The sequence below is a fragment of the Zophobas morio genome, unplaced genomic scaffold, assembly GCF_036711695.1.
Source record: "Zophobas morio isolate AGI-343-1 ecotype UQ-CSIRO unplaced genomic scaffold, CSIRO_AGI_Zmor_V1 ptg000020l, whole genome shotgun sequence".
NCBI lineage: Eukaryota > Metazoa > Arthropoda > Insecta > Coleoptera > Tenebrionidae > Zophobas > Zophobas morio.
Window position 1 is genome coordinate 5,633,199 of NW_026972125.1, and position 14,665 is coordinate 5,647,863.

General features: G+C 25.9%; 1 non-coding gene across 1 annotated transcript; it reads right to left on the minus strand.

Annotated features, from left to right (window-relative positions):
* Positions 1-8,027: 8,027 nt before the first annotated feature.
* Trnap-ugg (transfer RNA proline (anticodon UGG)) lies at positions 8,028-8,099 on the minus strand. Its single transcript has one exon. It is a non-coding gene; the product is annotated as a tRNA-Pro (tRNA).
* Between the last annotated feature and the right edge of the window lie 6,566 nt (positions 8,100-14,665).

The window sequence follows — 14,665 nt, forward strand, 5'->3', positions numbered from 1 at the left end:
GAATCGAAAAATTATAATTTAATGGGAAACAGTAATTCGAAAAATTGAAAAATAAAATAATTGACAACTCGATAAACTGAAAAATTGAAGAATCGAAAAATCGACAAAAAGTCAAAAAATGAACAATCGAATCTTCAAAAGTGGAAAATCGAAAAATTGAAAAATCGAGAAATTAAAATTGAGGAATCGAAAAATTATTTAATGGGAAATTAAAAATTCGAAGAATTGAAAAATAAAAAAATTGTAAAATCGAAAAATTGTGAAACCCAGAAATTCAGAAACCAAGAAATTGAAAAATTGAGAAATTAAAATTAGGAATCGTAAAATTATTATATTTGAATGGGCAACAAAAATTCAAAAAATTGAAAAATAAAAAAATTGACAACTCGATAAACTGAAAAATTGAAGAATCGAAAAATCGAAAAAAAGTCAGAAAATTAAAAATCGAATCTTCAAAAGTGGAAAATCGAAAAATTGAAAAATCGAGAAACTAAAATTGAGGAATCGAAAAATTATATAATGGGGAAATTAAAAATTCGAAAAATTGAAAAATAAAAAAATTGACAACTCGGTAAACTGAAAAATTGAAGAATAGAAAAATCGGAAAATAGTCAAAAAATTAAAAATCGAATTTTCAAAAGTGGAAAATCGAAAAATTCAGAAATCAAGAAATTGAAAAATCGAGAAAATAAAATTGAGGAATCGAAAAATTATTTAATGGGAAATTAAAAATTCGAAAAATTTAAAAATAAAAAAATTGTAAAATCGAAAAATTGTAACACCCAGAAATTCAGAAATCAAGAAATTGAAAAATTGAGAAATTAAAATTAGGAATCGAAAAATTATAATTTAATGCGAAACAATAATTCGAAAAATTGAAAAATTGAAGAATCGAGAAATCGAAAAAAAGTCAAAAAATGAACAATCGAATCTTCAAAAGTGGAAAATCGAAAAATTGAAAAATCGAGAAACTAAAATTGAGGAATCGATAAATTATTTAATGGGAAATTAAAAATTCGAAGAATTGAAAAATAAAAAAATTGTAAAATCGAAAAATTGTGAAACCCAGAAATTCAGAAACCAAGAAATTGAAAAATTGAGAAATTAAAATTAGGAATCGTAAAATTATTATATTTTAATGGGCAACAAAAATTCAAAAAATTGAAAAATAAAAAAATTGACAACTCGATAAACTGAGAAATTGATAAATTGTAACATAAAACACCTGAAAAATCGAAAAATTGAAGAATTGAAGAAGTGAAAAATCGAAACTTTGGGAAAAAATGGGAAAATAAAAAAAGATTACTTCAGAAATCGGAAAACTGAAAATTTAGAAACGTCAAAATTTGAAAAATTAAAAAATTGAAAAATCAAAATATTTAGAAAAGAGGATAAAAATTGAGAAATTGAATCATTGAAACATCGGAAAATTGAAAAATCGAAAAATAAAAAAGTGGAGAATCCGAATCATTTACTCATTTTATGGACACAAGGAAGTAAATGCGTCCTACTGCACAATAAAGAAAAGACATAGATATTTATTAGCTGGAGAAAGAACGAACAAAATAAATTGAGAATAATAAAAATCAAAAAAATAAAAATTGGAAAATCTAAAATTTAAAAATCAGAAATTGAAAAATCGGATCATTGAAAAATCGAAACATCGGAAAATTGGAAAACCGAAAAGTTAAAAAAAGATGGAAAATCGGATATTTTAAGAATCCCGAAAATTGAAAAATTGAAATATAGAAGAACCGAAACTCGAGAAATCAAAAAAAATAGAATTTTAAAAATCGAAAAATTAAATATCGAAAAGTTGAAAAATTGAGAAATCTAAAGTTTAAAAAACGAAAAACTGAAAATCGGGAAATGCAGGAGTCGAAAAATCGTAAGCTTATAAAATCGAAAAATTGAAAAATCAAAATCCTGAGAAATTGAAAAATTGTAACATAAAACACCTGAAAAATCGAAAAATTGAAGAATTGAAGAAGTGAAAAATCGAAACTTTTGGAAAAAAATGGGAAAATAAAAAAAAGATTACTTCACAAATCGGAAAACTGAAAATTTAGAAACGTCAAAATTTGAAAAATTAAAAAATTGAAAAATTGAAATATTTAGAAAAGAGGATAAAAATTGAGAAATTGAATCATTGAAACATCGGAAAATTGAAAAATCGAAAAATAAAAAAATGGAGAATTCGAAAATTTGAAGAATGGAAAAATTGAGAAATTAAAATTAGGAATCGAAAAATTATAATTTAATGGGAAACAAAAATTCGAAAAATTGAAAAATTAACAAATTGACTTCTCGATAAACTGGAAAATTGAAGAATCGAAAAATCGAAAAAAAGTCAAAAAATTAAAAATCGAATCTTCAAAAGTGGAAAATCGAAAAATTGAAAAATCGAGAAACTAAAATTGAGGAATCGAAAAATTATTTAATAAGAGATTAAAAATTCGAAAAATTTAAAAATAAAAAAATTGTAAAATCAAAAAATTGTGACACCCAGAAAGTCAGAAATCAAGAAATTGAAAAATTGAGAAATTAAAATTAGGAATCGAAAAATTATAATCTAATAGGAAACAAAAATTCGAAAAATTGAAAAATAAAAAAATTGACAACTCGATAAACTGTAAAATTGAAGAATCGAAAAATCGAAAAAAAGTCAAAAAATTAAAAATCGAATCTTCAAAAGTGGAAAATCGAAAAATTGAAAAATCGAGAAACTAAAATTGAGGAATCGAAAAATTATTTAATGGGGAAATTAAAAATTCGAAAAATTGAAAAATAAAAAAATAGACAACTGGATAAACTGAAGAATTGAAGAATCGAAAAATCGAAAAAAAGTCAAAAAATGAACAATCGAATCTTCAAAAGTGGAAAATCGAAAAATTGAAAAATCGAGAAAATAAAATTGAGGAATCGAAAAATTATTTAATGGGCAAATTAAAAATTCGAAAAATTGAAAAATAAAAAATTGACAACTCGGTAAACTGAAAAATTGAAGAATAGAAAAATCGGAAAATAGTCAAAAAATTAAATATCAAATTTTCAAAAGTGGAAAATCGAAAAATTCAGAAATCAAGAAATTGAAAAATCTAGAAACTAAAATTGAGGAATCGAAAAATTATTTAATGGGAAATTAAAAATTCGAAAAATTTAGAAATAAAAAAAATTGTAAAATCGAAAAATTGTAAAACCCAGAAATTCAGAAATCAAGAAATTGAAAAATTGAGAAATTAAAATTAGGAATCGAAAAATTATAATTGAATGGGAAACAAAAATTCGAAAAATTGGAAAATAAAAAAATTGACAACTCGATAAACTGAAAAATTGAAGAATCGAAAAATCGAAAAAAAGTCAAAAATTAAAAATCGAATCTTCAAAAGTGGAAAATCGAAAAATTGAAAAATCGAGAAACTAAAATTGAGGAATCGAAAAATTATTTAATGGGAAATTAAAAATTCGAAAAATTTAGAAATAAAAAAAAATTGTAAAATCGAAAAATTGTAAAACCCAGAAATTCAGAAATCAAGAAATTGAAAAAATGAGAAATTAAAATTAGGAATCGAAAAATTATTATATTTTAATCGGAAACAAAAATTCAAAAATTTGAAAAATAAAAAAATTGACAACTCGATAAACTGAGAAATTGATAAATTGTAACATAAAACACCTGAAAAATAGGAAAATTGAAGAATTGAAGAAGTGAAAAATCGAAACTTTGGGAAAAAATGGGAAAATAAAAAAAGATTACTTCAGAAATCGGAAAACTGAAAATTTAGAAACGTCAAAATTTGAAAAATTAAAAAATTGAAAAATCGAAATATTTAGAAAAGAGAATAAAAATTGAGAAATTGAATCATTCAAACATCGGAAAATTGAAAAATCGAAAAATAAAAAAATGGAGAATCCGAATCATTTACTCATTTTATGGACACAAGGAAGTAAATGCGTCCTACTGCACAATAAAGAAAAGACATAGATATTGATTAGTTGGAGAAAGAACGAACAAAATAATTTGAGAATAATAAAAATCAAAAAAATAAAAATTGGAAAATCTAAAATTTAAAAATCGAGAAATTGAAAAATCGGATAATTGAAAAATCGAAACATCGGAAAATTGGAAAATCGAAAAGTTAAAAAAAAGATGGAAAATCGAAAATGTTAAAAATCCCGAAAATTGAAAAATTGAAATATAGAAGAACCGAAACTCGAGAAATCAAAAAAATAGAATTTTAAAAATCGAAAAATTAAATATCGAAAAGTTGAAAAATTGAGAAATCTAAAGTTTAAAAAACGAAAAACTGAAGATCGGGAAATGCAGAAGTCGAAAAATCGTAAGCTGATAAAATCGAAAGACTGAAAAATCAAAATCCTGAGAAATTGAAAAATTGTAACATAAAACACCTGAAAAATCGAAAAAATGAAGAATCGAAGAAGTGAAAAATCGAAGCTTTCGGAAAAAATGGGAAAATAAAAAAAGATTACTTCAGAAATCGGAAAACTGAAAATTTAGAAACGTCAAAATTTGAAAAATTAAAAAATTGAAAAATCGAAATATTTAGAAAAGAGGATAAAAATTGAGAAATTGAGTCATTGAAACATCGGAAAATTGAAAAATCGAAAAATAAAAAAATGGAGAATTCGAAAATTTGAAGAATGGAAAAATTGAGAAATTAAAATTAGGAATCGAAAAATTATAATTGAATGGGAAACAAAAATTCGAAAAATTGAAAAATAAAAAAATTGACAACTCGATAAACTGAAAAATTGAAGAATCGAAAAATCGAAAAAAAGTCAAAAAATTAAAAATCGAATCTTCAAAAGTGGAAAATCGAAAAATTGAAAAATCGAGAAACTAAAATTGAGGAATCGAAATATTATGTAATGGGAAATAAAAATTCGAAGAATTGAAAAATAAAAAAGTTGTAAAATCCAAAAATTGTAAAACCCAGAAATTCAGAAACCAAGAAATTGAAAAATTGAGAAATTAAAATTAGGAATCGAAGAATTATTATATTTTAACGGGACACAAAAATTCAAAAAATTGAAAAATAAAAAAATTGACAACTCGATAAACTGAGAAATTGATAAATTGTAACATAAAACACATGAAAAATCGAAAAATTGAAGAATTGAAGAAGTGAAAAATCGAAACTTTGGGAAAAAATGGGAAAATAAAAAAAAGATTACTTCAGAAATCGGAAAACTGAAAATTTAGAAACGTCAAAATTTGAAAAATTAAAAAATTGAAAAATCGAAATATTTAGAAAAGAGGATAAAAATTGAGAAATTGAATCATTCAAACATCGGAAAATTGAAAAATCGAAAAATAAAAAAATGGAGAATTCGAAAATTTGAAGAATGGAAAAATTGAGAAATTAAAATTAGGAATCGAAAAATTATAATTTAATGGGAAACAAAAATTCGAAAAATTGAAAAATAAAAAAATTGACAACTCGATAAACTGAAAAATTGAGGAATCTAAAAATCGAAAAAAAGTCAAAAAATTAAAAATCGGATCTTCAAAAGTGGAAAATCGAAAAATTGAAAAATCGAGAAACTAAAATTGAGGAATCGAAAAATTATTTAATAAGAGATTAAAAATTCGAAAAATTTAAAAATAAAAAAATTGTAAAATCGAAAAATTGTAACACCCAGAAATTCAGAAATCAAGAAATTGAAAAATTGAGAAATTAAAATTAGGAATCGAAAAATTATAATTTAATGGGAAACAAAAATTCGAAAAATTGAAAAATAAAATAATTGACAACACGATAAACTGAAAAATTGAAGAATCGAAAAATCGAAAAAAAGTCAAAAAATTTAAAATCGAATCTTCAAAAGTGGAAAATCGAAAAATTGAAAAATCGAGAAACTAAAATTGAGGAATCGAAAAATTATTTAATGGGAAATTAAAAATTTGAAATATTTAAAAATAAAAAAATTGTAAAACCGAAAAATTGTTAACACCCAGAAATTCAGAAATCAAGAAATTGAAAAATTGAGAAATTAAAATTAGGAATCGAAAAATTATAATTTATTGGGAAACAAAAATTAGAAAAATTGAAAAATAAAATAATTGACAACTCGATAAACTGAAAAATTGAAGAATCGAAAAATCGAAAAAAAGTCAAAAAATGAACAATCGAATCTTCAAAAGTGGAAAATCGAAAAATTGAAAAATCGAGAAACTAAAATTGAGGAATCGAAAAATTATTTAATGGGAAATTAAAAATTCGAAGAATTGAAAAATAAAAATTTGTAAAATCGAAAAATTGTAAAACCCAGAAATTCAGAAACCAAGAAATTGAAAAATTGAGAAATTAAAATTAGGAATCGAAAAATTATTATATTTTAATGGGAAACAAAAATTCAAAAAATTGAAAAATAAAAAAATTGACAACTCGATAAACTGAGAAATTGATAAATTGTAACATAAAACACCTGAAAAATCGAAAAATTGAAGAATTGAAGAAGTGAAAAATCGAAACTTTGGGAAAAAATGGGAAAATTACTTCAGAAATCGGAAAACTGAAAATTAAGAAACGTCAAAATTTGAAAAATCAAAACATTGAAAAATCGAAATATTTAGAAAAGAGGATAAAAATTGAGAAATTGAATCATTCAAACATCGGTAAATTGAAAAGTCGAAAAATAGAAAAATGGAGAATTCGAAAATTTGAAGAATGGAAAAATTGAAAGTCCCCAAAATTGAAGTACTGAAAAATTGAAACGTCTAAAGTAGAAAAATCGAGAAATCTAAAAGCCGAATAATCTCAATAATGTATTTATAAACCACACTTTGTTTACAAAAATAATTTGCACATTTAGAATAGTCCCCTAATATGTGGTTGGGCCCATTCAGGATGTCATTTTATAAATTAATTTTTTTTATGCCAAGGAACGTTTTCGTTTTTTCTGTATCTTATATCTGGAAATCTAACCTTGAAGCGTTATATTACAGATGGCTATCGAAGTGATGACGAATTCGACGAGTATTTTTTCCTTTTTCTTATTTGAAATAAGTAACTTTTTTCAAAGAAACATCGACGATTCAAGATGAACTTAGTTCATTTTTTCATACAATACTGGAACACAGGATTAAACAATTGCATTTTCTGCAGCGTTTTAAACTCTCAACTCAATTTCTTTCAAAATACATACAAATGGACTTCGATCGTTATTCCCCTGTATTCATCATTAGGAAATAAACAAGCTTATCTGGTGTTGTTTACAAATTTGCATTTTATGACGGACTCCCTACAGTGACCATAATCTCTCCTCTCTTGGGTCGGTACCTGTGGTGGGTTGGTACTTTAGGTTGCATAGTTACAAAAGATAATTCTTCTCACTGGAACCGATTTTGTACCGGGGACCTTAATATCACAACACAGAACAAAATCGAATGAGATGCAAAAAATGTAAGTAAAGTAACTATTTATGCCCTAATCAATGGAAAATTATTTATTGCACATATTCCTTCGCTCATTTTCCCTCTCCCTCTTTCTTTGACTCTTTTTTGACCAGTCGCAACCTACAAGAAGACCCATATTCCTGTACATCATTGCCAATCCCCGACCATCCGGCAACCAGCAAAACACGTACCTGCACCGCCCGGCGCCCCATCTGCCGGCCCGTCCCAGACCCCTCTTAATGGCAATATCACCTTGACTGACAACCTGATTAATCTGTGCTTGCTTCGCCTGCTTCCAGCTGAAGACTTGAATAATAGATCCCCGGGCCTTTCCTCGCCTTACGCCTCTTGCACTTAAAACAGGCGTCGTGTGTGCCGCTTTGCGCTGATTTATCGTCGTTGTCAAGCCGAATTACGGCGCAATTTCCACTTGATCGTCCAATCAAAAATTAACGCGCTGGCAATATTCATTCTGCCAAAAAACGGATTGCAACTGGGTGCTTTACATAATTGCGTTGTGCTGTTTGTTATCTGCTTGGCCTCGTTCGAAGTTTTATCGGGATTTATCGGCAACGGGGAAAGTGGGGGATTTTTGGCAAAAAAAAGAGGGCTCAACCGGGATTTGAACCCGGGACCTCTCGCACCCAAAGCGAGAATCATACCCCTAGACCATTGAGCCTCAGTGCTTGCTTGAGTGTGATAGTGCGAATTTGTGGATGGGTGTTTAGAGTGTAAATTGAGGGCATGATTATCAATTAAGATTGTGAATTTCGAAATGGAATGTTTTTTGCTTTGATGATTCAATCAAGTCGATGGGATATCTTATCACAAAATTACTGAAATTAGTAAATAATAAGCAATTGTTGTTTTTGACGGTCTTACCCAAAACAATTAAAAAAACCCAAGCATGTTGTGCGTTCTTTATTGTTTTCTAAATCTGATAATCTTGAGGGGTAAACACTTCAGCTTATAATGGCGAATAGCGTACTCTTAATTATTTTTCAAGATAATGGGTAAAAATTCAAATTATGAAATTAAATAGGTATAAAAACATTAAACAAATTATGCAATAAAATATACACATGATAATATATGGTTGCATACACACTGCGTTTAAAAAACTGTCATTTGTGGGAGGAGGCTTATAGAAGACTGAATTTTTTTAATTTTTATAATGGTATAAATATTTTTTCATGCATTACCAACCTGTATTTAAAAAAGGGAAGAGTTAAATAAAAAGTGAATTTAATTTGGAAGAGTGTTCGAATATATGATGGGAAACTTCTCGATTTTTTTATTTTTCGATATTTACATTTTCACATATTTAAATAATGCTGTTTTCAATTTGTCCTCTTCAATTTTACGATTTTTAAATATTTTAATTTTTCGGTTTTTCAAATTTTCAAGTTTCGAAATTTTCACTTCCTCAATTCTTCAATTTCTCGATTTTTGATTTTTCGATTTTTCAGTTCAATATTTTAAAATTTTTCAAATTTTGACGTTTCTGAATTTTCAGTTTTCCGATTTTTCAGTCTATTTTTTGATTTTCCCATTTCTCGATCTCTCAAAGTTTCGATTTCTCAGTTTTCCAATTTTTTAGTTTTGGGATTTTTCAATAGTTCGATTTTTCGAATTTTCGATTTTTGGAGTTCTTTACTTTTTGGATTTTCAGTTTTTCGTTAAACTTCAGATTTTTAATTTTTCGAGTGTTTTATACTTCGGTTTCTCAATTTTTCAACTTTTCGATGTTTTAATTTTTCAATTTTTAAAATTCCAAGTTTTTCAGTTTCACTTTTTAACTTATCTTCTCTGCTTTCAACTCTTCGATTTCTTGATCTTTTGTTTTTTCGAATTCTCCATGTCTCAGTTTTTGAACTTTTCCATGTTTCGATTTTTTGATTTCTCGGTTTTTCAATTTTTCAATTTTTTAAATTCTGGGATGTCGATTTGTCGATTTTTCAGTTTTTCGATTTTTAAATTTTAGATTTTCGAATTTTTATTTTTTGATTTTTTGATGTTTGGATTTCTCGATTTTTCAATTTTGCGATATTTTCAATATTTTAAATTTTAGATTTTCGATTTCCCGATTTTTTGATTTTTCTGTTCTTCAGTATTTCTATTTTTCAATTTTTCAAATTTTGACATTGCTAAATTTTCAGTTTTCCAATTTCTCAATTTTTGATTTTCCCATTTCGCTACTTCTCAAAGTTCCTATTTCACAATTCTTCAATTCTTCGATTTTTTGATTTCTCAGCTTTTAATTTTTTTAAATTCTCAATTTTTGGATATTTCTTTCAGTTTTGGGATTTTTCAATATTTCGATTCTTCGACTTGTCAATTTTTCGACTTCTGGGTTTTTAAATTTTTATTTTTCGATTTCTCAATTTTTTAACTTTTCGATATTTTAATTTTTCAAGAGCCAAATAAAAAGAAAATTTAATTTGGAAAAGTGTTAGAATACATGGTGGGAAACTTCTAGAATTTTTTATTTTTCGATTTTTAAATTTTCCTATGTTTCAATAATACGGTTTTTCAATTTCTCCTCTTCAATTTTACGATTTTTAAATATATAACAAATATTGACGTTTCTAAATTTTCCCTTCTTCAATTCTTCAATTTTTTGATTTTTCAGGTTTTTGATTTTTCAATTTTTCGAATTTTTATTTCATGCTTACGATTTTTCGCTCTTTTGCTTTTCCGATTTCTCAGTTTCCAATTTTTTAATTGCTCAATTTTTGGATATTCCTTTCAGTTTTGGGATCTTCCAATATTTTGATTCTCCGACTTTTCGATACTTCGACTTCTGGATTTTTCGATTTGTTATTTTTATTTTTGGGTGTTTCGCTTTCTCCATTTTTCAATTTTATGATATTTTAATTTAGCAATATTTCAAATTTTAGATTTTTCGATTTTTCAATTCTTCAATATTTTGAAATTTTTCAAATTTTGACGTTTCTGCATCTTCAGTTTTCCGATTTCTCAATCTATTTTTTGACTTTCCCATTTCTCGACTTCTCAAAGTTTCGATTTTTAGTTCTTCAATTCTTCGATTTTTCGATTTTTTGACTCTGTTTTTTGGTTTTTAAATTTTCGATTTTCCAATTTTTTCATTTCTCAATTTTTGGATATTTCTTTCAGTTTTGGGATCTTCGAATATTTTGATTCTCCGATTTTTCGATCTTTCGACTTCTGGATTTTTCGATTTTTAGTTTTTGGATTTTCAATTTTTCTACTGTTTTATATATCAATTTCTTAGATTTTTAGCTTTTCGATACTTTAATTTTTCAATTTTTCGATTTCTCGAGTTTTCAGTTCTTCTACAGTTTAATTTTTCAATTTTCGAATATTCAATTTTTTGAAATCTCTCGATTTATCGAGATTCGGATGTCTCGATGTTTTGATTGTTCAATCTCCCGATTTTTCAATTTTCCAATGTTTTGACGTTTCTGAATTTTCAGTTTTCCGATTTCTCAATCTATTTTTTGATTATCCTATTTCTCGACTTTTCAAAGTTTCGATTTTTAACTTTTTAAATTCTTCGATTTTTCGATTTTTTTACTTTGCTTTTTTGGTCTTTTGATTTCTCGATTTTCCATTTTTTTAATTTCTCAATTTTTGGATATTTCTTTCAGTTTAAGAATCTTCCAATATTTTGATTCTCCGACTTTTCGATACTTCAATTCTTCAATTTTTCTTTTTATCGAGTTTTCAGTTCTTCTATATTTTAATTTTCGGCCTATTTCGGTTTATCAATTTCTGGATTTTTCGAATTCTCGGCTTTTCGATTTTTCGACTTTTTGATTTTTCGACACCTCGACATCTTGATCTTTTGATTTTACGATTTCCCGATGTGTTAGTTTTTGAATTTTTCGATTTTTCGATTTGTTAATTTTTTTTTTATTTTTGGATGATTCGATTTCTCCATTTTTCAGTTTTATGTTTTAGTTTTTCATTGTTTTAAATTTTAGAGTCTTCGATTTTTCAGTTCTTCAATATTATTTAATTTTTCAAATTTTGACGTTTCTGAATTTTCAGTTTTTCGATTTCACAACCTATGTGTTGATTTTTCCAATTCTCGACTTTTCAAAGTTTCGATTTTTCCGCTCTTGGATTAGTCATTTTTCCGATTTTTTGAATTTGCCTTTTTGGTTTTTTGATTTCTTGAATTTCCAATTTTAATTTCTCAATTTTTGGATATTTCTGTCAGTTTTGGGATTTTCCAATATTTTAATTCTCCTCTAGATTTTTAGTTTTTTTTATTTTCATTTTCTCGACTGTTTTATGTTTCGATTTCTTAAATTTTCAACTTTTCGATACTTCAGTTTTTCAATTTTCCGATTTCTCGAGTTTTCAGTTCTTCTGTAGGTATTTTAATTTTTTAATTTTCCGAATTTTTAAATTTCCGATTTTTTTATTTTTTGAGATCTCTCGGTTTATCGAAATTCGGATGTCTCGATGTTTTGATTGTTCAATCTCTCGATTTTTCAATTTTCCAATGTTTTAAATTTTCGAGTTTCGATTTCTCGATTTGTTATTTTTTTTTTTTGATTTTTGGATGTTTCGATTTCTCCATTTTTCAATGTTATGATTTTTCAGTGTTTTAAATTTTAGATTCTTCGATTTTTCAGTTCTTCAATAGTTTTTATTTTTTCATTTTTTGACGTTTTTGAATTTTCAGTTTTCCGATTTCACAACCTGTTTTGATTTTCCCATTTCTCGACGTCCCAAAGTTTGATCTTTCAGTTCTTCAGTTATTCAATTTTTCGATTTTTCAATTTTGCAATATTTTAATCGATCAATTGGTTAGCAATGTTTTGACGTTGCTAAATTTTCAGTTTTCCAATTTCTCAATTTTTTATTTTTCCATTTCTCGACTTCTCAAAATTTCAATTTCACAGTTCTTCAATTCTTCGTTTTTTCGATTTTTTGACTTTGTTTTTTTGGTTTTTCAATTGCTCAGCTTTCCAATTTCTTAATTTGTCAATATTTGGATATTTCTTTCAGTTTTGGGATTTTTCAATATTTCGATTCTTCAACTTGTCAATTTTTAGACTTTTGGATTTTTCGATTTTTTTTGGATTTTGTTTTATATTTCGCTTTCTCAATTTTTCAATATTTCAATTTTGAGGTTTATTAATTTTTCCATTCTTCAAATTTTAGATTTCTCCATCTTTGATTTTTCCATTTCTCGACTTCTCAAAATTTCAATTTCACAGTTCTTCAATTCTTCAATTTTTCGATTTTTTAAGCTTACGATTTTTCCACTTTGCTTTTTTGTTTTTCGATATGTCAATTTTCTAATTTTTTAATTTTTCAATTTTTTGAATAGTTCTTTCAGTTTTGGGATTTTTCAATAGTTCGATTTTTCGAATTTTCGATTTTTGGAGTGCTGGATTTTTTACTTTTTGGATTTTCAGTTTTTCGTCAAACTTTAGATTTTTCAATTTTTTGACTGTTTTATAACTTCGGTTTGTCAATTTTTCAATTTTTCGATGTTTTAATTTTTCAATTTTTAAAATTTCAAGTTTTTCAATTCCTCCTTTTAACTTTTCTTCTCGGCTTTCAACTTCTCGATTTCGCGATCCTTTTTTTTTCGAATACTCGATGTCTCAGTTTTTGAACTTTTCGATGTTTCGATTTTTGGATTTCTCGGTTTTTCGATTTTTTACTTTTGGGCTTTTCAATTTTTCGATTCTCCAATTTTTCGATGTTTCGATTTTTCAGTTTTTCTATTTTTTAAATTCTGGTGTTGCGATTTCTGGGGTTGTCGATTTTTCATTTTTTCGATTTTTAAATTTTAGATTTTCGAATTTTTATTTTTTGACTTTTTGATATTTGGATTTCTCCAGTATTCAGTTTTACGATATTTTAATTTTTTAATGTTTTAAATTTTAGGTTTATCAATTTTTCGATTTCTCGAGTTTTATGTTATTTTATTTTTTTGATTTTCCGAATTTTTAAATTTCCGATTTTTTAATTTTTTGAGATCTCTCGGTTTGTCGAGATTCGGATGTTACGATGTTTTGATTGTTCAATCTCTCGATTTTCCAATATTTTCAATTTTTGAGTTTCGATTTCTCGATTTGTTAATTTTTATTTTTTTGATTTTTCAATGTTTTAAATTTTAGCTTTTTGAATTTTTCAGTTCCTCAGTAGTTTTTATTTTTTAATTTTTTGACGTTTCTGAATTTTCAGGTTTCCGATTTCTTAATCTATGTTTTGATTTTCCCACTTCTTGACTTCCCGAAGTTTGGAATTTTCAGTTCTTCAATTCTCCAATTTTTTGATTTTTGACTTTGCTTTTTTGGTTTTTCGATTTCCTAATTTTCCAATTTTTTAATTTCTCAATTTTTGGATACATTTCTTTCAGTTTTGGGATCTTCCAATATTTTGATTCTTCCACTTTTCGATCTTTCGACTTCTGGATTTTTCGATTTTTTATTTTTGGATTTTCAACTTTTCGATATTTTAATTTTTCAATTTTTCGATTTTTCGAGATTTCAGTTCCTCTATATTTTAATTTTTCAATTTTCCGAACTTTTAAATTTTCGACTTTTCGATTTTGGCCTATTTCGGTTTATCAATTTTTTGATTTTTCGACTTCTCGACTTGTCGACTCCTCGATTTCTCGATCTTATGATTTTTTGATTTGTCGATTTCTCAGTTTTTGAATTTTTCGATGTTTCGATTTTTGAATTACCCGATTTTTCTATTTTCCAATGTTTAAATTTTCTAGTTTCGATTTCTCAATTTTTTTTTTTCGATGTCTCGATTTCTCCATTTTTCAATTTTATATTTTAGTTTTTCAATATTTTAAATTTTAGCTTTTTGGTTTTTTCAGTTCTTCAATATTTTTTTTATTTTTTCATTTTTTGATTTTTCTTATTTTTCAGGTTTCCCATTTATCGATTTATTTTTTGATTTTCCCACTTTTCGATTTTCCAAAGTTTCAGTTCTTCAGTTCTTCAATTCTTGGATTTTTCAATTTTCAGTAAATCGAAAAATGCAGAAGTCGAAAAATCGACAAGTCGAAGAATCGAAATACCAATTGAAAAATCTCAAAACTGAAAGAAATATCCAAAAACTGAGAAATAAAAAAACTGGAACATTAAGAAATCGAAAAACCAAAAAAGTCGAAAAAATCGAAGAACTGAAGAACTGAAAAATCGAAATTTTAAGAAGTCGAGAAATGGGAAAATCAAAAATAGATTAATTGAGAAATCAGAAAACTGAAAATTTAGCAAC